Genomic DNA, 26,329 nt, shown 5'->3' with positions numbered 1-26,329 from the left:
TTCATTCTATTTGTCAAAGAGTTCTTGCACAATATTGACTAAGCTGTCTTTTATAGTCTTTAGACCGTTTTCTATTAGTATATACTGTATTTAAGGAGTTCAAATTATAGGACTCACCGGTATGTTTTCAGTTCCGTGTCTGATTTTACCTCCGATATAATTGGCTCTGTCCTTTATAGTGAACTTACGTTGTCAGGTTGTTTCTGAAAGGCTAGCACATGTAAAGTGTAGAATCCTACTGCATTTACTACAGGTTATATGATTTCTGTCGGACAATAAATCCTTCAGTTACTTGATGCACTTCATGACTCACCTTACTTCCCTTGAGCAATGGTAGTGTAAAGATGATTACAATCTTTATTCTTCGTTCGTTGTTGACCACAGTCCTCTCTGTTCACTTTTCAGCACTTCAAAATTTGGTTTCTTCTAGCCGATTTCGATGAATTTTATATCAAACAGGAAGAAACGGGAGTTGGACCCACATTCAGTAATACCACTAATATTTTTTATTAAATAAATAATATTTTTATTCATTGGTAGAACGTTTACACATATATACAAAATAGTTATCTTTAGAATAATTTTACAAAATTTTATCTACAATGGATTTCAGTTAGTAATTTTAATAACATCATTTGCCTCTGTATTATGCATTTACAACACGAATTCTAATATTAACAGTGATCATTTTATAGAATTTTTTAGTGAATAACTAATGTCATAATAATAATAATTTGGGAGGCATTTCTTTTTTTCTTCCTCGAAGCTTTGCAGAGATTATCTGAGGAAGATAATAGATGACAATGGTTTCGTAGTTAAGTTTCTGTACTGGTCGCAAGCCAGGTGTTGATTTCATTGCTTGATGATATATGCTTGGAAGGCTTCAACTATTATTCCACAATTTAATTTTTTTTTTCTGCAAGTAGGGTTGGATTTGGACATGGTGTGTTTGTTTGTGTCTTTGTAGTGGTGTTTTTGGGAGCGGCTTGTCATAGGTTTTGTGTGTGTGCATGTGTGTGTGGGGGGGAGTGTATTTTTGTGTGTGTGAGGGAGAGAGATAGAGAAAGAGACCGGAATTTCTCTAATTTTCATTCTCACTACAATATCTATATAGCGCCTGTTTCAGCTCTCTGTATGTCCCAAGGTTTCTGTTGTCAAACGGTAGTTTGTTTATCTTGTCAGGTACGTAGACGCTTCTGGTGGCTTTGCCGTAGTGAATGCTGTACTTATATGTTATGTACAGTAGTTTGCTGACTGTGGTTTTGTTATCTGGCATGTTGTTTTGGTTACTCTATATGTTGGACTGTAGTAATGTTTAAACATGACAGTATAGTGGCATGAGTTATCTTAAAATATTTTGTGTTGTGTCTGTGCGGCCTGCATAAGTGTGGGTTGTTCCCAGAATATCAGATTTACCATTTTATCTTGCAACCATTGTAACCTGTTAAGTCTGCAGTCTGTGCAGAATGCATATCATGTGATTGCATATCTTAAAATGTTTTCTCATAATGCTTTATGGATTAGCATTCCGATTTACTTGCTATTATCCTAAGCTTGGTGTGTAGGTAGTTTATATGGCTATTACAACTTTGATCAGCATCGAAGTGAAGTCTGAGGTAGCGTGCTGTTTTCACCTGTCTGATGGTCGTGGTTTTAGGTTGAGCGTTTTGACTATAGGAGGATGAATGTTGGATAGTGAGATATTAAGTTTCTATGGCAGGGTTTGGGGAATTTTGCATATCGTTAGCATTGTTTTCCCAGGGTTTATATATATATAACGTTTTTGTTTAACCAGTTAGTGATTTGGTTGATGTCGTGTTGCATATCTGTGTAAGCGATATTTACGTTGTTGTGAATGGATACTATGGCCGTTTCTTTTGTGTACTGGAAGATTTTGCATTTTAAGGGAAGAGGGCTTATGTCGTGTGTGTACACCTCAAATAGTATGGGAGATAGGACAGCTCCTTGCAATACTTCACAGTTACTGGTACCGCTTTGCTGTAAGCTGCTCCTATACTTTTGATGCGGTTTCTGTTTTTCATCTATGATTTAAACCACTAGGGTAGACGAACTCCGATTCCGATATGCATTAGTTTCGTTAACAAGGTTTTGTGTGTTAGTATGCCAAATGCTTTTGTTAGGTTAATGAATACGACAAACGTTATTCTGTTTTTATCCAGTGCAGCGTTTATTAGGTTTGTGAAATCTTCCAGTAATGTTGCTGTTCCTTTATTTTTTTGAAAACGTCTCTTTATTGTGTTTTGGGTATGATTTGAAATTTTTGAAATGTGGAGTGTTTGCAATGCACAGTGTGCTTCATGAGTATGTTGATTAGAGACAACGTTGTGATGGGTCTGTAATTACTTATAATGTTTCTTTTTCCATGTTTGTGTATGGGTGTTATTAATGCAGTCTTTAGTGTTTCAGGTATGTATCCCGTTTCGAAGATTTTATTTAACAGTTTTTGTATAACTGGACATAGGTTGGTTGAATGTTTCTTGATCTCTTTTGGTCTGATTCCGTCTATCCTCGATCCTTTGTTAGAGTTAAATTGTTGAATTGCCAGTGACAGTTCTTTTTTTTATTACTGTGAGGAACCGTATCGACTGGGTTGCTCGTGGAGCTACTGGAAAATGTTCGTTTGTTTGAGGAAAGGTTGTTTCTTGTAGCTTTTGGAAAAGAGTTCACGAATTGCTGATTAACGTTGTTCGCCAACTGTTTGAGGGATTTGGGGTTGCAAGAAAAGCTGTGTTTTATTGTTTCTGAGGCTGTGGCAGTGTGTATATGTTTAGGTGTATATTTGTATATGTATACATTGAAGTGAATATTAACAGAATGGATATCACCAGTATATAGCTGAAGCTTTCGGTAAACTCTGAATCATTTATCTAAAAATTGATAATTGGCTGCAGTTGCATTGTTTAGAAAAAATTCCCTTAGCACGCAATAATAATAATAATAATACCTGAAAGAAGTGGAGTACTACTGTATAATTAAATCAATACTGGTTTATCATATATATTTGTAATTTAAAAAAAAACCTTCTTTGTATCTTCCTTTCTTTAGTTAGCACATCTGCATAAATAAAACTGTTGGGTGTAAATGTAAAGTTTCGTGAAATGGTAAGGAGAAACGCGTGCTTTCTACATAACATTCCATCAAAGCATTTACCATTTCACAACTGAGCGATAATTTGGACATTTATTTTTGCGAATGTGGATCTATCAATATTAATAAATTATAAAATATTAATATATTTGAAAGTACTCATTGGAGTGAATAAATAAAGTTCAGAATATATCTGAAGCTTTAGGGAAGCTCTGAATTATTTATCTAAAGATTCATAATTGCCTGTAGTAGCGTGTTTAGGGAAAAACTCTCTTTGCACGCAAAAGTGATATTAATTCTGAAATGAAAAAACAGGTCATATTTTATCAATACTATTTTTTCGACGAACCGCAGTTATGATAATCGTTGTTGTTTAATGGAAAATGATGTTTATTGATTTAACAATATACATAGGAAATAAAGAAACACTCACATGCGTTTATGCTTCTGTTATGTGTTGCTGAAAACAAGAGGCCACTATAACTGAAATGGTAAGAACACCGTTCAAATCTAAGCCTAATACCTCCAACAACAAAGATAATGAATCTGCGGATGAGAGCTTGGCTGTTCTTGGTGGGAAGCATTGCAATAGCAAGGAACCAACTCAATGGTAAATCATCTTTTATGATTTTTTTTAAATCATGCACATATAGATTGTAATATATTTCTTTGTTTATATATTTATAACATAAAACACAGTATCAAGTTAGTGTTAGGGTGTTTGTGTGTGTGTGTGTGTGTGTGTGTGTGTGTGTGTGTGTGTGTGTGTGTGTGTGTGTGTGTGTGTGTGTGTGTGTGTGTGTGTGTGTGTGTGTGTGTGTGTGTGTGTGAGAGAGAGAGAGAGAGAGAGAGAGAGAGAGAGAGAGAGAGAGAGAGAGAGAGAGAGAGAGAGAGAGAGAGAGACTCTGACAGTAGGATTGTGACCAGAAGAAAAATTTGTCAACTCCATGATAAATGCAAAACTCTAAGATTATTGAGATAAAACAATCGTTTTGACTATATTGTTTGTAATTAATATGATTTCATAGACAGCTAATAAAAATGTATTCTTTCATACTACATTTGTCTATGTAGCGAAAGTGAAAATCAACATTTTCGAAGAGATGATTTGACTTAATTATCAGAGAAAGACAAAACTCATGGACGCCCTTGTGTGTTGTTCGTACTAATCAATTCTGCTTTGATGATCCCTGCAAACCACTCGCGTCATAAATGGTTTATACACATTACCGGGAATGAAAGTGACCTCCACCCGCAATTTCTATTAACATCATATCTCTTAATGACTCAATCAAGATAAAAGAATCTCTCTTCAGGAAGAGAGAATATATTCTCTCTTCAAGGATAGACACATAGTTGTTATCAAAAGTGCGTAAGTAATAAATTTCATTTCGAAAATAACATGCGGTGCAATGGAGATTATTTCAAAAACCTTTTTTTAAACAGAAATGAGTTAATTTTTCTCCCAAAGAATGTTATATTAAAGACATGCATGATGTAAACCTTGAAAAGGAAGATTTCACAGCAGCGAAATAAATGTATGATAGTCCCATAGCACACGATGCAAATATGGATCGGTCTAACAATTGATCTTCACCACCACCTGTAGAGTGTTAGTGAAGATTTTGGAAATGTTGGTAAGAGGGCGAATACAGAATCGGTTTAGCAGCATATGAGAATAGGCCCTTTATATTGTATGAAAGCATATTTTAATGAGTATAATAAATAGAACTGGCGCTGCTTTACGACATGCATTAATATAGTTACTTTTGATATATATTATACGTTGAGGTCTTATTGGACGTGGAATTATTACAATTACTCTTCGGTATTTTCTGGAAAAGTAGTGTCTTACCAGGATAGTGTGATGTATAAGTTTTCTTATAGTCAGAAGTCGATTATTGTTATATGTTGATAAGTGAAACAGAGAGGTATTATTTAGGTGAATCCCCTGTTATTGTTGCGATCAGCCTATTTTGTAATGAGTTTATATTTTTCGTTAAATATTGCAGTACTGAACCATAGCAAGATATATCGTATATCAGTATAGATTCACCTAGGGATTTATAGATGATATTCCAAGTGTATGAATGTAATGTCTTGTTAAAAGTGCATTTTAAAGATTTTATCATGTATATTGTTTATGTGTGTGTGTGTGTGTGTGTGTGTGTGTGTGTGTGTGTGTGTGTGTGTGGTCTCTTGCATATTGTGGTCAAAGTGTAGGCATAATTATCTGAGGTTTGAAAATTCCTAGATTATTGGACAAGAAGGAGAGATTTTGTTTTCTTCGGGCAATGTGAAATATGATAAATGTGAGATTTTTGTAGCCATTCGAGTTCTTATTATTTTTGCTACTTATTATGATATAATTACCTATTCTAGATAAACTTCAGACTTCAAGATAATGAGTAATTATCTTGAAGTCTACTTGTAAATGTTTTAAGTCTGTTGATCAGTCCTTGTGTATGGCTATGAGTGATGTATCAAATGTATTCTGATATATTGTTAGATATTGAATGGAGAACTTCTTGGCAAGTTATTCATTCAGGATCTAACATGTAAGCTTTACAAAATAATAAAAGAAATTTGCATAATACCTGCTTACCAGCGGAAGATGAGAAACACCTAAGTTGTTGTATGTGAAAGTGTATATCAGTATATGTAATGTATTGGAATTATTTATTGTCAAACGGAAAGCTAAAATCAAGAATTATGTCAGATTAGCATTTCATGTAAAGGAATAATGACTTAATTTATGTATTCTTAAGCTATCAAAAAATCGAAAGTCTCCAGGTAAGAAATGACTAATAGGATCAACGGTCACGTCTAAGCCGCAAGTGCATGTCGTAACGCCGAAGCCTGCAACTTACGGGGAAGGCTGACGTAGGCGCCTTTCCTCGAAAACAACACCTAATAGCAAGGAGGGAAATTAAGGGATCAACCTAAGGGCGATGTCAGTTATGGATCGTGTGAAAAAACAATAGAGGAAAAGAGGGCGCTGAGAAAGAATATTTAAGACAATACGCGCGAAGATCTAGGCTTTTTTTCTGTTTTCTTCCGGGATTTTGGAGATCGAGGACTCTTGATGAGTGATCGGAGATAGGACAAGCCGAGGGTGCTATGTCGAAGGACAGCCGGCTGTATTCATGACTTGCGCTGAGAGGTACTCTGCGGAGACCTGTAAGAGAATCAACAGCTTATGCAGAATGGTGCCAAACGCTGAATGACACACCCGAGGGGGTGGACAAGGCTTGTAGTTCCAGCCATTTCCTGATTTTGTGTCCGGTAGCAGAGAACGGAACAACTCAGTCACGAGACCTCACCCAGAACCAGCCAAGACGAAGGATAACCCGAGCAACACGTGACAGCTAATAGACCTTCGGGGGGACTTGGTAAATAAAGATCCTTTTTGTTTTATATCTTGAGAATGTTTGAAGGTAGAATTTGTGTCTCTTGATAATGCAAGACTGAGGACATTTTAGAGAACTTTATCAGGATAGAGTATTTATTATAGCCAATTCTATTAGACTAAGAATTGTGTAGGATAAATCTCTAACTTAAGACCCTTTGTCAATTGAGTAAATTTAACTCAGAGAGAAATAAGTTGTAAAATATCTATTTAAAGTAAATGTGAATGAAGGAACTCGAGTTGAGTGTGACATAGTTTAATTATCCATTTGTATTACATGATATTGCATGTCAGTTTATGTAAAAAGGTTAGATTAGTATTGAACAGTCTGTATAGCTTAGCATAAGACATTCACTTAGCTAGCAAATCAGAAGTTTTGGTAACTTAAAACAAGATTTAATGTACTTGTCTTTTAGCATTAATAAACAAGTTTTGTTACTTGAATCTGAGTCTTACCTGAATTCGAGGTGTCACACTACCACTTGTGAAAATAGAACCAAATAGCGGGAAGGAGTTTAGATAATTATATAATTGAGATTAGATCTTAGGTCACGACTGCAAGGTACCGAGATCTATATACTCGTGTGTGAATTCTAGATTAACGTATATGCCTAAACCCTAGGTATATTTCCCTGAACTTGAATTATAGTCTTATTATAAGAAGCTGGCTGGAGAAGTTAAAATATAAATTTGCCAGTTTCTGAAGAGGAAGCATCCCTAGGAGCCAAACCGGGTTATATATTAAGGAGAACGAGATAAAATTAAGTTAGAAGGATATAGAGAGAACTGGATCAAAATTGGATCTTACCAAATACGTAATCTAATAAAGAAACGAAAATAAAGAGACGTAACAATATACAACTATGTAGCTGCAGGTTAGATAGACTGTTTACAAAAACATTGGAAAGAAATGGCGATAGTTCTTGAGGAAAGCTGCGACTAATATCATTTCTCATGGTGTAAGTACGATTTCGTTTTCTAATGTTGATTCTGTTTTCCGGACGTGTCGAACCAGTTGTGCAGTTTCCCCCTTATCCTAACCGCTTTGATTTTTTTAAGAATAGTATCTATGGCCTCAAAACCTTAAGACACCACCAATTGTTTTTTGTCAGATGATGAGTGGAGTATTGCACAAAGATAATCAATTCAGATACTGGTTCCTTTATTTTTACGAAATGCGTATTCACTGTTTAATAATATACCAAATAACTCTTATGGCGGTATATTACATTTCTTAAATATTAAGATTAGCAATTTGCGTATGATTTGCAATACGGAGGAGGCGTGCGTTTTGATATCCCTTACCCAGGGAATGCGTTAAAATTGATTTTTGAGGAAAACCTATTCAAACCTTTTTGTTTTCTTTGGGCTGAACCAAAAAAGTCTGTTTCGTTTCCCTTTGTCTCTGGATAGTGTTGGTGTTTGTCATTCTAAGAACGGGTATAGTTCGCATTAAATTTGTAGTATGTTCCTTGAAGGTATTCTTAAATTTGTACGTTAGTTGCTTGTTCATTAAACTGTGTTTGGCAAAGTTCTAGATAAAAGCCACTTTAGCTTAATCTGCTTGCATGCGATTTTCTTTTTATTTGCTAACATAAATGGTGTTTTTGTATGCTTTAATAATATATTGTCGTTTAGTCACGGAGATGAATCTCTGCCGGTGCTAATCTTGATTTTCTTGGATATACTATGCGTCATTTTCACGAAGAGACAACTCTTCTGCATTATCCGATTGCATTATAAGATGATCTGGAGTTTTCCTAATTTCTTCATCAACAATGCTATCATCTATTACATTTTAAAGCAGTTTGATGTCAGTAAAGAGTTGGAGTTTTGTTTCTGCAGTGCTTGGCTGTGTAATGATATAAATTAGTGATCTGTTAGTCTTGTTTTGATAGTTGAGATAAAATTCTGTTTTATCTAACAAGCCCATTGATTTGGTCTATACAAGATTGTGATAATTGTTTAATTATCATTTCCTCTCTAGTATAAGATAAAATCGTTACTGTTTATCCAAAGTTTAAAATAAATCTAAATAAGCTGTAGTTGAGCTTGATTCTGGGTAGAAGTTAGTGGTGTTCTTGTCGCCTTTTACAATTATAGGCTGATTAAAGTTGGTTATATTTTTATGAGCCAAGTTTCTCATTAATTCGTATTAAAGGTAAAATTATGAGAAAAAAAAATATGACAATAGCAAAATGTCAAAACGGTTTTACATTCGTGACTGTCGATAATAAATGGGGTTACTACACGAACAAACTGCATGTTATGCCATTGTGAAATATGGCAAAACACGCATTTTATATGACTGTCAGTAACAATTTCCATTGTTACTTTTGTTTCACTTATTAAAACAAATATTGATTTTCAATATTGCATTGAGCTGACTTACGCGAAGTTTAATTATCACAGCTTTGGAATTTCTTTCGATTCGTATTTAGGACAATAATATCATATGAAAATAATTATGATAGATAGCTTCGACATCAGCTGAAGTTCCTCCTAAATGTAAATTCTGTTTTCACTCTACATTGCAGTAAAATTTATTCTAATAGTTTCTCAACAACATACCTCCGCCTACTATGTCATCATTAATATTCCGCTATGAAAAACAAAACAGGTTAAATATATGTAAGCACTCAAATAAACCTCATCACGAAGTTTCAGGAAACGATTGGTCGTACCAGTCACGCCGATTTGGTGCATTGCAGGATAAATTAAAAAAAAAAATAATGTGAGGCCTATGCGTCAACATTTACATTATATTGTTACAAAGTACCGCATACATTTATGTGTATATACTCTCAATATAAAATTTTTACCACTTTAGTAAGATTTTTGTTGTTCTTAAAACACTAGATATTAATATTAGCCATGGATAATTTATTTCTGCGATTTGACTAGGCACAATTTCTTCAACTTAGTAATTAGTGTAAAGGGATTAAACGTTTATTGGCTTACGTAGCACCCTTCATCAAGTTTGGTTACATTCTTTCAGTTTCGAATTCATTTCATATTCTGACGGACAAACAATAACGAATTTGAATTTGAACTAGCTTTCATTGAACGTAAAATCAATGAAAATGTAATATCTGATAGTAACTGTAAACGTTGTAGTTGGATTATACACCATGTAGAAATAATTGAACTCAGTTCAACGAAAGTCAGTACAAATTTTCAATAACTTCTCATACGATCAGTAAGATGAGTCAAAATGATAATTATCGCACCCCACTTTCAATTATCTTTTCGGAATTCATATAGCTCTACCACAATGGATAAAGGAGTTTGTGTCTAAAAATATCTAATATTCATATTTAAATGAAACATTTCTTTACATATATAAGATGTTAATGATGCTGTCAGAAAACTAAAGGGTAAAATGAAATAGTTGATTCTTTTGAGTAGAACGAATCAGTTGAAAGGAGAAGAAGGGAGGGAGATGAAAGTTACTGGAGATGACAAAAGAAAGAGTGGAATATTAAGATTATGAGTCTGTTGCCGAGGTATGAGATAGAGATGAGCTGAAATCCAAGGCAACGGAAACCAATGAGTCAATTCATAGGTTAAACAAACAGAATGGTGTAAAATTAGAGAATATATGGAGTGAGTTTGACGAATATAAGGACATGTACAAAAAGTATGGTTAGCTTATAAAATTGTCTGGTATTTAGAATCTGGAAACAGTGTTCTTCAATTCATGGACGTTGGACATGTGCAAAACCAGGGAAACTAGAGCTTTTATGGGAGAGCTGTTGAGTCGGGACACAGATATTAATGGATCAGTTCAGCATAAGAATTTATATAAAATGCCTTAGTTAATATCACTGTTAACAGACCAGAATAGATCGATAACATAAAGTATCAGGCGTGCGGTGAGACTAAGGGTTTTTGAACGTTATGTGAATTAATGGGACAAACATTCGGAACAAGAGGGAGGAGTTTTTGGCTTTGGTTAGTTCATAGTGGCAAAATGCTATTGGCATTAGTGAGATGTGGCAGACGGAAAAACGATAGATTCAGTTTGTTCTGCTAGCAACTGTCTCGCACCAGGTGGTCTAAAATATGCTATTTTCATTGAACTCTAGTATTATTGATAATAGCCAATAAATGCCACCGAAAACAGTGCAGGTTCAACTGCAAGCCAGTGAAAATTGTATATTTGAGGCCATCTGGTGCGTGATAGCGCCCAGCAGAACCAAACATGCAGTAGGATGTTTCTTTGGATTAGATGTTGTAAAGGACATTTTATGGATAGTGTGCATCGGATAATAAGCAAGATGAGTGGACAGCGAATGTTTGTTATGTGGAAGGAAACGGAATTTATTCAGTTCTTGACGGATACTTACCTCTGGCAGAATGTGGTCGAATACACTAATTGTTTGAGAATACTATACCTAATAACTGTAACAGAATATTTGTCCATATCCAATATGACCACATTGCCACAAGCTGGTTAGAATGATTTAGCCACCTCCCAGGTCTTGACCGGGGAGGTGGCTAAATCTGTGGAATTTTCATTTAAGAGGGGCTTTGTGAAGAATTAAATGGCTGCTAGATAAGACAAGCGTAGAAGATTTGTAAACTCGGTGCCATGGCAGGTGAAACTGGAAAGGCTGGATGTTGGTAGTGCATGGGAAGTGGTTAAGGAGTATTTAAGGGAATTAATAGCAGACTGCATACCTATAGTCAGGAGAATAAACCAAGTGGGATTTTAATGGGTGAATATCATCAATTAGCTGGAGCTACTAAAAATGTGGAGAAACTTCAAGGAGAAAGGTGAACAGCAAGCACATGAGCAGTACAAAAAAGAAAGCAGAAGAGTAACATATGTGGTAAGAAGGCAAAAGCAGAGTGTGAAAGGAATTTAACAGTGCAGTTCAAAGATAAACGAAAATAATTCAGTATACACCATAGGGTTAAATGGTATACCACCTCGAGTTTTACGAGAAGGCGCTAGCCAAATGGGAGTACCTGTGACCACATTAGTTAATGTAAGTCTCAGCTCTGCGTTAGCACCCAGGTGATGGAAAGAGGAGAAAATCGTTCATTGCATAAAGTATGCTCCAAGTCTGATATAGAAAATAATTAACCGATCAGATTCTCCTGAATCTTTGTCAGGGTATTGATCAGGTTGGTCAAGAGCAAAGTACTGGAATGGCTAAACAGAAATGGGATACCGCAGGGAGACAACATGGTTTCATGAAGGCTCAGTCTTGCTTCAGCAAATTATTCACTTTTTTATAATATAGTCACAGCTGAGTTGGAATAGAGTAATGATTTTACAGTGATACTGCTTCAGTGCATTAAATTGCAGCATGACAGTGATAAATTGCAGCAGGTAGGAATGGATATAACAATGGTGAAGAGTATAAGAGGATATTTGATGGAGAGATATAAGAGAGTAGTTTATTCAGGGATAGAGCAGAATAGAAGGCTTGTAACTAGTGGAGTGTTGCAGGGCTCTCTTCTTTGCCTTTAATTTACACATTAACGATACAGGAAAGGATCTGAGAGGAACGATTCAGTTGTTTGCCAATGATGCAAAATTGGGTAGTGCTGTAGATAAAACGGATGATTTTGTTTCTATGAGAAAAATAGCTTATCGTCCTAATCGTCCTTAACTCTAAGTTATTCATTTCGGATGAAATGAATAACTTACAGTTTAGGACGAAATTGAACATTCTAAGACTTGACATCTTAACCTTTGAAATAAATTTCACCTTTTAAGGCTACACAAATTAGCTATTTTTCGCATACAGACAAGCACAATTTTCGTATGATGATGTCGTGAGAAAACATTTGAATAAAGTACATGGATGAAGAGGGTAATAATCGAAATGGAAGATTAAATACCAGCATACAAGATAGAAATGTTGAGTTCTAAAGAGTAATTCTTCGAGGAATAGAAACCATATGCTGCAGACTTATTAACAATACCAAACATATAAAACAAATAGCACTAAAGCATTAAACATATGGGTTAAGGATTAATAAACCAAGTGTGTTTGGAAAAAAATTTGGTAACTAAAAACAAAGTTCGAGAGCTACCGCTATAGGCGGTTTGCACAGTATTTATAACATAATTATTTTTAAAAAATCATCCATCTATGACAGCAGCCCTGAGTACTTTTATTATGTCAAGAAATCCATATATGTGTTCCTCCTATCCTAATATTACCAAATTATCACAACGTCTCTAAAGGATTTCCTTCTCTTCCGACCTGGCTACGAAGGATATTTAAGAGAAAGTGAATATTAAGTACACAGATATAATCTCAACTTCGAATAATTTATGGGTGAATTATTTACATATTTGATATTTACGAATGAAATTGTGATAGGAAGCTATATCAATGTCTTTGGATGGCAGATTACTTTCATCTTATTGTGAAAGACATTACACTGAATGGCTTGATGAAAGTGTCATGTTTGACAATTTCGTATAATGTTTTTCAATCTGTCTCTCCATCGCGCTTCCGCGGAGCTAATGCGAATATGTTATATTCATCCTGGCCACTAAATTAGAAAGATTCATGCAGTTATACGTATATATCACGTGAACAGGGTATGTGCAAAATACTTCATGCCTTGCCTCACCATTTGTTCTAGTAACTCTTTAAGACGGCTGCTGATCTGTAATCGTAAACAGTGCTTATCGAAACCGGAAAAGCAATGGATATTTCAGAGTTTGTTAAAAGCATTTTTTTGGTTGCCCGCCCATCTGGAGACACGATTTTAAAAAGAGCAGGATTGACTGGTTTTTCAAATGGAAAGATATAACAGGTGTTAAATCAGTGGAAACATCACCCACATTCCTTGTCTAAGACACTTAACCGTGCTGCAAACAGAGCTTATCCGGAACGGAAAGGTCTGAGAAGGCTTGCAAGGACATTCAGAACCTGTCATCATTAAATGCCCAAAGCATTTAATGATGACTGCTCCCGACCAATATCTCACTAAATATGCGCAGGGAATTGAATAGGACATGCAACTTTGCAGTTGCACGCCTATACGGAAACTAATAATTTCTGCAAAAAAATCAGAAGGTTCGTCTACAGTGGTGCCAGGAATACAGTGACTGAACACTAGAATGGAAAGAAGTCATGTAGTACGGTGAATGACAGTACACCTTATTTATTCCCGACGGTAAGCAAAGAGTTTGGCCGACATTAAGCAATGACTCCAGCTAGCTTTCTACACAGTTTCTGGAAGTGATATCATGGTACATGTTCTCTTGGTACTGAGCCCGTCACCTAATAAACTTGGATGGCTGGCAGTCCTTAAAGAAATTTTTGAATATTTTTGCCGATAAGTCCGTCTTGCATTGTAGACTTTTTATCCAGCAGGTGAAGGTTATTTAATGGAATACAATACTGATTTTCATCACGCAAAATTATCCAGTATTGTTTCAACGGGCATCAGAGAAACTCCCATCACCTTCTCTGGCCACCGCAAACCATTGATCTCAATCCCCATTGCGAATGTATTGGAAATGTTAGAAAAACAGATCCAGGAGTACAGTCCTCTTTCTTCAAATCTGAGTCAGTTAAAGAGCTATCTAGTGAAGAGTTGTCCGCCTAGTATTTTGTCGACAGAGATGCAATCCAACACCTTGTGAAATCTATAGCAAACATCGTATATACTGTTGTTGATGTTTTTGTCGTCGTCGTGTGACGTTCCCTCCAATTTTCCTCATCCATTCATTTAGGATCGGTTGAGGTTGTACCCTCCAACAACAGTCTTCTAAGTATATATTTTTCATTGTAGATCAGTGTGTCCACGAGCTGGTTTGCTGTTCTGAGAGGAAAAAACCAAGTTTCCTGAAAAAAAATCCCTCTACATCCGTATGATGAAGAGGTGTCCGCCTCTACATCCGTATGAGACCACCTAAATCGCCTTTAGTCGAAAGATACCATATAAAAGTTCCTCATGTCAAGGACTGAATCTAATCCAGTTCTTTCCGACCAAATAATCTACATAAACTCATATAATAAACGTTATCCCTAGATGAGGCAACTCCTGGTTGGATCCGATAACTATCCTGAGGATCCAATTATATACATCTGTAACACCTGCATCAGATACCATCCTCCAGCAGGAGTTGAAATGTCCAGCATTTGATTCTGAAAAGAAACCTATACAACAACCACGCAGTTCATGAGATCCTCATTATAGATGTATTTGAGTTCCAATATTGGACATTATGAATGATGGGTGTGAGGACTGATGGTACAGTAAACTCCGCTTTACAACAGGCATTTTGTATTATGACTTCGTGAAATGCCGAGGTAAAGAACTGAAGAAATCGGGATTATTATCCTTTTACATCAAGGCAGCTGAATTAGATCTTAAAATAAAGCATTTTAAGTATTTAATTACTAATAATTTAAATGAACTTGGTTTCTTTTTTTTAATCCAATAACTACGTTTTTCACATGAAATATTGCAGAGTACCATATAGTGTATAAAGGGTATTGGTTGTTGCGTGTAAGGTGTCCAGATCACTGTTGCACGATTTTCCTGTGTAGTGTTTCTAATTTTGTTAGGTGGCTGTTTCATGTATTTGCATAGACTATTATTCCGTATCTGAGTAGGGATTTGCAGATACCTTGATATAGAAGTTTCTTTTTATGTTGAGTGGAATAATGTCTTTAACTTGGAAGAGTTTTGCTGCGATGATCCGGAGTTTGGTGTGTAGGTATTCTATATGTTTTGTCCATTTTAGGTGGGAATCTATATATAGACCGAGGTATTTTGCGTGTGTTACAGGTTTGATTTCGGAACATTGGCAGGTATTTTTGTTGTTAATGCAGTGGTATGTGTAACAATGTATCGATAGTGATGCGGCGCGTATGATTCTTGGGTTGAGTGTTATCAACATCTGTGTTTTGGTGCCGTTGATTAGAATTGCGTTTTGGTTGAAGTATATTGTGATTTCGTTTAGGTATTGTTGTGCTTTGCAGAGAGCTGTGTTAATGTCTGTGTGGATTGCTAGTAGTGCAGTGTCATCTGCGTATTGAAATATTTGACTTCTTATGGATATGTTATGAACATCGTCAATGTATATGTTGAATAGAGTGGGTGAAAACAAGGCACCTTGAGGTACACCGTGTTTTACTTGTATACTCTGACTGTGACATGTACCTATTTGTGTTATTTGTTCTGTTTGAGGGGTAGTTCTTGTACCATGTATGCAGTGTTCCTCTTATACCTATTGAGTATATTTTGGTGTGTAGTATGTCATGTTCACGTGTGTCAAATGCTTTGGTTAGGTCCAACAGTATAAGGACGGCGTACTAGTTTTTGTCGAGAGTTTTGTTTATTGTGTCAGCGATGTCTTCTAATAAAGCAATGGTGCTTTTTGTTTTCTGAAAGCCGTATTGGTTTTGTGAGATGATGTTATACTTCTGTAAATAGTTCTCTAGTTTGATGTGTGTTATTTTTTCTAGGATTTTTGAGATGACTGGTAGTGTAGCTATTGGTCTGTAGTTCTGAGTATCGTTTCTTTTGCAATGTTTGTATATTGGCGTAATTACTGCAGTTTTTAGTTGTTGTGGAATAATGCCTCTGTCGAATATTATCTTCACGAGTTTCAAGAGTATTGGATTTATTTGTTAAAAGTGTGTTATAAGGTCTGTGAGTCTTATTTTGTCTATTCCTGGAGTGGTCTTTGGTTTTAGTTTTAGGAGTGCTTCTTTCAGTTCCTGTTTTGTTATGGGTGGAAAATACATCGTTTCTTGTTGACTTTGTGTTTGTATTTTTTTTGGTGATCGTTGGTAGTTTGTCTTTCTTGAGTTGTGTGATGTTGTTTGTGAAAGCGTGGTTGAATGAGTCTGTTAGTTCCTCTTGGTTTGTGTCCTGACCGAAGCTTTTTGCAAAAAAATCTTGTGCTGAAGTTTTCTTTTTTCGTGTTACTAATTTGTTGAGTGTGGCCCATGTTTTCTTAATGTTGTCGTTATATTCCATGAAGTTTTGGAAGTAGTAGCCCTACGAAGTTTTTTGCCCTACGAATTTTTGTTGTTAGTTTATTTCTTGTGTTTTTGTATAAGGTTTGTAAATGTGTTACTGGGCGACTTTTCAATTTTTTTCCATAGATTTTCTTTTTCAGTAATAGTATTTAGTATGTTGTCCTTTATCCATGGATTGTTGTCTGTTTGTCGCCTCGTTTGTGTAGGTTTTCTTGCATTTTTTGTTTATATTTATGTGAAGCTTAGTTGAAAATTCTCTTATAATGTTACAGGATCGTTTATTTTTTTAAGTAGGGAATTCCAGTCTGTATTTTTTACATGGTTATCGACAATGCTCTGTAGTATGATCGAGTTTTGTCGACTTTTTGTGGTGGTGGGAGGGGGGGGGGGGATAGGAAACGTAATAAAACGAAGTTGAGACAAAGTAGTGATCGGCAATTTTTACGTTAATTACTAATGATGTATATGTATGGATGGGAGCCCGTATATTGATATGATCAATGCATGATTGTGTTAGTGAGTTATTGAGTATTTCGTCTCTTGTTGAGGAGTTAATGGGAGGGTTTATGTTGAACTGACTTAGTATATCAAGATATGTGTTAGTGGTTGAAGAAGCGTGGTCAAGAGTATTTATGTTAATGTCTCCTATTAGGATGAGCCTGTGTGTTGTATGCGGTTCGATGTCGCTTAGCCATGTTTCTAACTCATGAAGAAAACTGAGTGGATTATTATCTGGGGTATCTGTATAATTAGTGTTTCCGCATGTTCTAAGTGAGTTTGTTTTTCTGTCACATTGTAGTTTTCTTTGATAAATGCCACAATGCCACCTCCTCTTTTGTTTGGTCTGCATAAGTTGTAGGTTTGATAATTATTTATGCCGTATGCGTAAATTTCTGTGTCGTTTATTGCAACTTCGGTCCATATTAGCGCATCTATGTTTATCATGGTATAATTGAGCTGTGTTATCAATGTAAGCCAGTGTATTTTTATACTTATATTTTTGTGTATGTTTGTGAAGTTGGTGTTGGTGGAAATGTTGTCTGACAATTTCTTCCAAGAATCAAAGACCTTGAAGTTTATGTTGTCTGACTGGATAGGTTCGCCTATGTTTGAGATCTCCAATATGTAGTTTTTAAATGAGTTCTAATCTTATTCATAAGGATGTAGAGAGTTAGTGTTTTATATTGGTAGGCTGTGTAAGTCGGATTTACTTGTAATTATTCATTCTTTCTCAAAAATATCTCGAATTCTTTGTCCACAAGAACTTGTAGTTTTTCTCTGTTTTTGTCTTCCTTGCCTGGTATAGAAGATTTTTGAAGTATGGAGTCCAGTGTTCCGTTATATAGATCGGTGTTTGGAGTTTCTTATCAGTTGTGATCGTTGTTGTCGGCCTTGTTTTCTTGCTTGCTGTAAAAATGGAGTCTCTCATATTTCTGTTAGTAAAACGAGCGATGATTGGTGGCGGTCTCTCTTTATTTTTTTGTGGGCCTCGGTTGATATAGGTGATAACTGTGGTTGCGATTTGAATTCCAATTTTGCTGCCGATCTGCATTATGTTGCTTAAGTCTTTGTATTTTCTGTCGTTATTCCTTCAATTTGAAGTTCTTTTTTTTCTTTCTTTTTGTAGCATGTGTTCCATTTGACACTTGAGTATGTTTACTTCTTTCCGCAATTCTTGATTTTCGCGTTGGAGTGTTTCTTGCGTTTTTATCGCTAACGTTAATTTCGTCTTTATATCTCGCACTGTTCCTAACATTTCTTCAGTGGTCTCGTTATTGAACTGTATGTAATGTTCATACTCCTCGAATTTTTTGTTAATTTGTTCCATGTGTGCATTTAATAAGTCTTTCACCATGAGTTTAAATGAATCAAAGTTATCTATAATTTTAGTACCCGGAAGCGGCTTACCTTGATGTGCCTCTTTACTTTTCTTTGGTGTCTGGTCTTTGTTCTTCGTTTTCTCACGGCACTGTTGACATCGCCATTCGGTCCGTTTCACAGCTCCTTTTGCTTTCCATGTGCTTTCTGAGATCCCTGAACAGTGGAATTGTTGTTTTTTGTTACATCCGGAACACTGCGGCACCTCCCCTTCATCGCTTAATGGCGTATTGCATTTGTTGCAGCTCATTTTGCTTGAACTTCGCTGTCTCGGTGACCTTTAGCCTTTCTTCCCGTTAGCGACTATACTGCGACTTTTAAAATGGCGACGTCCTTTGTTCTTTGTTGGCTGGTAACTGCAGTACACTCTATGAACTTCCAACACTGAAAATTTGAATCTTACTTATCCGATTTTGGTAATTTGAACGTCCCTGTATTATGTAGAATGAAATAATAGAAATGAAATAAAGTAGAATGAAATAGTAGCACTTTTAAGTTATAAACATGAGTTAATTAACACTTTAAACCTATAAATCCCAGGAGCAGCGATACTGCGTACGTGCATCTGTCTGCCTACACAGCGCCCTCAATAATAATAATAATAATAATAATAGTAGTATTTTATCAATCAATTCAACATTATTATTCACAAGATTATCATAGGGCATATATTCCCTCTATACACCAAGGCCGTAATATTGTTATAAAATAGGAGAAAATTACTAAAACATGAACTTCTTTAATAAATCCATTCTGTTCCTTACAGAGTGTAGCATGCTCTTCTATCCATTTCTGTACGCCAGTTCTTACTAATTTCGCCAAAATCTTAACTAGCACACCAGAAATATTGATAAATCGGTAGTTAGACTCATCAGGTTTTACAACACACTTGTACAAGAACTATCATACATTCCTTCCATTACTGTGGTATCATTCTTCAGCTGACACTCCAGTTATACAAACATGTGGAAAGCATAGCCAATTCGGCTGAACATTCCTTTAGCAAAAGGAATGATATTTCATCTGACCCAGTAGGCAAATTCTTATAGAGGTCATGCAAGAGCTCTTCAAGCTGATTTTATGAACCTCTAACTCTTCGTCCAGTGTAGCAATAACACTCTGCACCATATTACATACTCCTGATGGATATATTTTAGCAAAGTGAGCACTCAATACCTGAACAATCTCATCAGCTTCCGACACTCAAGTACCATCCGCATTCAATAAAGTTATTCTTCCATATTCGTTCTTTCTGCTGATTATGGCATAACTATAAAATTCTTCTGCCATGGGCAATTTATTTTCCTACTCCGATTTAGCTTTGCTCAAAATTCTCGTTACTTTTCTAGCCAGAGTTTATATATTTCATAACTTCCCTTACTCCTATTCTGACGATATTCTTTCCACATTATATCCTACTTGTGGATCTCTTTCTTAACATTTCTGCACATCCATTTCACTCCCTACCTATTTATTCTTTGGACACTTGGGATACATTCAGATACCGCCCATATAAACACTTTTTCAAAGATTCCCATGCACTGTTGAAATTTTTCACATTCAGCAACTGATACCATGGGACCAATGATAGTATTCTTCCAAGTTGATCATAATTTCCTGCTTTGTAGTTCAGCATGTAACTTGTTTTAATCGGTGCTTCAATACAAGTAGGTATTTCCCAAGAAAGAACCACTATCGCCAATTGGTGCTAAAATACTATATTCTTGACAGAGATCACTTCTGAAGCTATGAGCAAATTCAAAACTCTTTGACCTCTAGTTCCTTCATTCACATGATGTTTGAGAAAGTTGTCTCAAAATAAATTCCGGTTCTTTCGCATCATGAAATTTCTCATCTACCCAATGTTTGAAAAATTAAAGTCGCCCATAATGATCATTCGCTTGGTATCCATAAGGCTAAATTGGCGATGCATTTCTTCCTCCCCCTTCACACCAGATCAGATTGACTCAAACTCACTGCTACATGAGACGTTATCATCATCGTTTTCTTGTGTTCTACCCTAACTGGACTTAATTCATCTGATATCATTAGAAGCACTCCTCCTCCTCCTCTCCTATCTCTTCTGTCATTCCTAAAAATGGTATACTCATTACACTCGATCCCACATACTATATATAATTTTGATAGCCAGGTGTTACTAATATCAACAATCTTACGCTACATCGTGTTCAATAAAGCAATCAACTCAACCTCTTTGTTTCTAATGCTCCTGTCATTTGTGTATGGACATAATAAGTTACCTGCTAGCCAATTCTTGTACTGAGATGTGCAATCTATTTGGTCTTGTTCTAGAAGTTTCTCTTTTCCTTTCCCAGACATACTTAAAAGGTCCGAATCCAAGGCATATTTTTTGCACTCCTTCCCTACATATATAACCATGTTCGAAGACATTCATATCCTTATCATGTTTGCATACCACAGCTGAACTTTCACACATATTTTCCCATTCAGCCCTTGATGATCTAATTTCTCTGACTCTCTGCTTAAGTTTCTTAGGAAAAAGTAATTTCTCCAGGCGTCTGAGGCCAAATGAATTGAAGTGCAGGCCATGCTTCTTATACAAGTCCTTTTTGCCATCAAACACACACCCCACACATCTGAAACCTACATCCATATCTTCTACACAACCTGCGCCTGAAATCATCGTCTATCATCGCTCGCCTTCTTAACTCATTAGAGTGATATCTGGGTAGTAATCCTACAATTCTTATTGTCTCACATATCTTTCTCGCTTCTTCCAACAAACCTTTTATATCTTCTCTCATACTATATTTTCACTACTTAAATGTCCGCGCGGCTAGCCTGGTGGCATTGCGCTCCGCAACCATATGCCTGGAGAAGGAGTGTCCTGGTTTCGATTACCGTCGCTGATATGAGGAGCTTAACGATCTTCCTCAGCCATAGCCAAGTTAGCCGGTCTTGCGCGTGGACAGCAGGGTTTTTTTCCCATCCCGCAAGCAGGAAAATCGGCCCCGTGGACACATGGATCTACAAGTAGGAATCTCAAAGTAGGGTTACCATATTTCTTGAAAACAATATGCAACAATGTGAACCATCAAAAAAAAAAAATAAATAAAGTAAAAAACAAAAATGGAAAGGTTTACCTTGGAAGAATATAAAGCGATATGTCTGTTTAAATGAGTTATAGCCAGGACTGAGGAGTGATAATATCTTGACTATACGAAACAGTCGCAAAAAATTAGATATCTAGATAGTAGAAAGCATATGAGTTTTTTTTTTCCTAAAAAAAATATATATATATATATATAATATTTAGGTCATGACAATGTACGACCCTCAGAACTACGCGAGATATCTATTGTGCTCAATGAATTTTTAATTATAAGATAACATTGAACAGTTTTGAAATTATTGCTTATAAAATGATAATTATAATCAGAGTTCATATTGTTCTTTTGTTAGTAATTACAGAAATATTCTACTACTTAATTGATTTTCTGAAATTTTATTTGTTTTATATAGCTTTATGCATAGATGTATGCGAAGAAAACTGGAAATGCACAGCTCTGCACCATATGCTGAAAGATGTCTATAAAGGAAAGACAGCAATAGAAAATCATCTGTTCATATTGCATTCTGAAAATGCAGGTAATGTTGAAGTCGTAATATGTGTATAATTAAAACGATTAAATTTCAGTTTATATCCATTTTACTTTGTAATGTATACGAATTACAAAATGACTTTTCTGTTCCTCAACACAATGTTTTTAAGGGAATGCAACCAATGCCGGCCTGGTTGTCCGAGTGAGTTGCGTATCCACTGAACTAACCAAGAAGCAGCTGTTAAGAATTCAGCAGTGGGCTTGAATGGTTGTGATTGCCATTCTTCAGTGAGACGAAGTTCATTATCTGGCGATGAAAAAATTCCAGATGAAAAAATGTTTTATGTTTGATCTATAAAGTATGGTTTACGTAACTAGTAAAAAATAGATAAATACAAAAATATTAAAAAGAAATTTAAAATATTGAAACAAAAGACAGCTCATTCACGATAGTAATACACTATAATTACTGTTTATATCACCAGGTAGAATTATAAATTCGTGGGACAATTCGTGGGGTTCTTTGAGTTATTCTCCTAGATGAATCTAAATCTTCCGATGGAACCTGATAATAAGACGACGTTTCTAAATATATAATCACAACAGTTTTCCAAATATAATTCTTGTGATTTTTTCTTTCGCTAATGAGTTTTACATAGCAAAGGAATGTTTTGAGCCCTTAACCCCCGCTTAATGCAAATCAAAATTTTAATGCGCATCACATGCGTCATGGATTTTAAACGTATAATGTGTTATTATTATTACTGTTCAGTAGATAAATATTCTGCTTGCTCCTTAAGTGATAGAAGTGTTATAAGATATATTGCTATGAGAATTTTTCTATACAATTTACGCCTGAAGATTTAATGATGCAGTGAATAACTCTTGTTCTTTTAATGAAAAATCGTTGCACTGGCTAGAACAAATGAATCGACATTCACTTTTTAAAAAAATCGAAAATCTTCATTCCAAACTTCATATCACACTAAAACGTTTGATTAATCATATTTGTAATCTATGAGAAACAGCACGTCCTGGTTAATTGTCAAGTTTTTCCCTTCCAGTCGTTTCCTACCGTAGAATACTTTGTAAGCATTGCCCACAAAGTATTTCAGGTGAGCCTGTTTTACAGGGTAGTTCCCCATTGCTTCTCTGAACCTCCCAATTTTATTTGGGCTCGGGACTGGCATATGGCTGGGACGTATTTATGACTGTAATACATGCGTGTTCACTGGCCAATTTTCCTATTCCGTGTTACGAAAAATCCGAGTTTTCGAGTGAAAAACAGCCCTACCCGCGTATGAGACCTTTATCCGAAAGAGGGGCCAAATTAAGGTTTCTCACATCACTTCCGGGTATTTCTACTAGTGGCCTTCGTCTATGCTGACTGAGCTACGAAAGCTCTAGTCCTGACTACGATATGCATATATTTCCCGACTTCTGTTATGTCATGCGTCATCATTATATATACACACAAAAAAAAAAAAATATATATATATATATATATTAAAAAAAACGTAGAATACAATGATAGCAGTATGGGATGCGCTCTGAACAAGATCAAAATAAGATAAGGAATCGTGACTGGATTTGTTGTTCCTGTGATGAAGTCATTGTATGTGACGTCATTACACTGGAATGTTTGGAATTTCCCTGGGGGAAGATGTGTCACTGACGTCAGTTCTTTTGTTTTGGTTCGCGTATGGTATTGTGGGTAGGGTAGAGATAAGGATTCGTATCGTGATTGGTCGGGCAGTTTGAACAAGATCAAGATAAGAAAAGGAATCTTGTCGTGAATGTGTGTTGTTATCAAATAAAGATAAGTGACGTTATTTGTTAGTTCCAAATGAGTGATATATTGTTAGTTGTAAATAAGTGACGTTATTGTTTTGAATGGAAAAGGAAGATATTAGTGAATAAGGATTCGTGGCATGTTGGTTCGATACTATGAAAATAATAGGGGTAGGGTGAATGGGTAAGTGACGTCCGTATCGTGGATGTGTGTTGTTATGAGATGTAGATAAGTAAATGGATTGTGCATGGTATTATGGTTGATGGATAGTGATAACATAAAGTTTGGAATGTTTGGAATTTTGCTGGGAGCCTCCGTTCAGTCAGTGACATTACGAGGTGTGCGAGGAATCGTGACGTTGTGTTTGGAAATTTCTGGAAAACATATGTCTCTGTGATATCACGTGTTGTTTTGGTTTGCCTATGGAATTGTGGGCTATGTTTTTAATATAAGATATCTTGGAATTTACCAGGGTGGCAAATATCCGTCATTGTCGTCAAGTTTGTGTTTGGATGCCTATAGATGGCAGTACTAATTTTCAATCTGAATAATTAAATATATGCTGGTGTTCCCTCAATTAATTAGAATATGAATATAGAATAAAATATGGATGAGTTATGAAAACAAACACACAGTTTTGTTTTCATAACTCATCCATATTTTATTCTATATTCATATTCTAATTAATATTTTATTCATAACTCGAATATTTTGATTTGTCTAAAATTAACACCTTAAAGTTCAATAAATAAATAAATTAATTGTGAGTGAATTCACTGTGATTTCAAAAGTGATCTTACTTAAATATGTATAACACATCAACGATACCATTTGTTCATTTAAGATTACACATTTTATTTCACAGATATTGTTTACAATGTAATATGCAAAAATAGGAATTTATAAATAACACCACTGTACTGTCTGTGGTGTTTTTGTTTTCGTAACATTTCTATGATGAGACATGTTCGATTGACTGATACTGACTCTACTTTCCATACTAATATATAAATTTCAGGTCATAAACAAAAATAGCAGTAGTATAAATACAACCAGTTGCCGTTTTCCCGATGGTTGTTGATTTTCACCTACAAAAAAAATCGTATTTTTAGTGCTGGAAAAGTTTTAGTAATCCTAAATAATATTATAGTAAAAATATTATAGTAATCCTAACTACTGTATTAGGATTACTATAATCCTAATACAGTAGTTAGTTTTGGAAGTATCAAAGCTTGACAGAAACATACAAATTTGCCACATGAAACCGTGAAACGTTGGTCAGCGACATAGCCTATTTATGTGAGACATAAACCCATTAGAAGAAAGTTTAAAGCAATGAAATCAAACTCCCGACACGTTTACACACTTTTCAATGTGATTTGGCAGATATATCATCCCGTGCTAAAGAGAATAGGGTCATTTGTTTCCTTCTTGTGTGCATTGATTGTTTTTCCCGATTTGCGTGGGTTCCAACACCGAATAAGAAATCAGCAGATGCTGTTGTTAATGCTTTCGAGTCTATTTTTAAACAAGTGCAATGTTACATAAACACTTATCAATTAAAAGAGGTTTGCAACAAGAAAGTTGGTGCATTGTTTAAGATTCATAATATTCATTTCTGCACGACCAGGAGCGAAATGAAAGCACCCATTGCAGAAAGATTTATCACAACATTGAAAACAAATGACGTATAATAAACGTAAACGTTATACAAAAGGTTTGCCGAACCTTGTACATACTTATAACCGTACATCACACTATCGGTATGGCTCCTTCCGAAGTTAACCATCACAACGAAGATCGTGTTTGGAAACATATGTACGGAACCCAAGAGGAGGCTAGCAAACAAAAATTTCACCTAGGAGATAGCTTTGTTTTAAGCGATGATACCCACAAATTTATAAAAGGGTTTTGGGGTAACTGGACACGAGAACTGTTCACTATTGCTCAGGTTATTATTAGAAACTCTCTAGTATATGGAGTTCGCGGTTAGGACGGAGAGATAGTGGACGGAACATTCTATAAACCTCAACTGCAAAAGGCTGATATATCCAATGAACTTCTAGAAGACGTTTATCTAATCGAACAAGTATTTAAAAAGCTCAAATAGAAAGGAAAGCTTCAGTATTTTGTTAATTGGCGCAGTTATCCCTCATCGTATAATTCTTGGGTTCGTAGTTTCACTTAACCCTTTCCAGTAACGCCAGTATGAAAATGTTTACTCCTAACACGCAAAAAAATTTCAAATGGAATTACCACACGAGATCAAACTTAAAGGTAAATATGAAGTTACTCTTGCCGAAATTCTTCTTACGGGAGAATTTAATAACATCGGTTCCGGTTACAATGAGTTTCATATGATACGTGGAGTTGGAGGAGGAGAAGGAGGATTCAACACTATCGACAACAACAACATCACAGGAAATAAAGTTTTCGAAAAGTCTAAAGAAGGATTTTACAAAGTGTACAAGATTCCCCATGGCAGTTACTATTCACCCTCTGAACTTCTTCAAGCAGTGTTTGATGTGCGTTTTGTGATTACTAGGAAAAAGAACCCAAACAACACAATTTTTTCTCTGACAGTACC

This window comes from Typopeltis vanoorti, chromosome 3, assembly GCF_054136105.1.
Source record: "Typopeltis vanoorti isolate ZY-2024b chromosome 3, IOZ_Tvanoo_1.0, whole genome shotgun sequence".
NCBI lineage: Eukaryota > Metazoa > Arthropoda > Arachnida > Uropygi > Thelyphonidae > Typopeltis > Typopeltis vanoorti.
The sequence above is the reverse complement of the archived record's forward strand: the minus strand, read 5'-3'. Positions refer to the sequence as shown.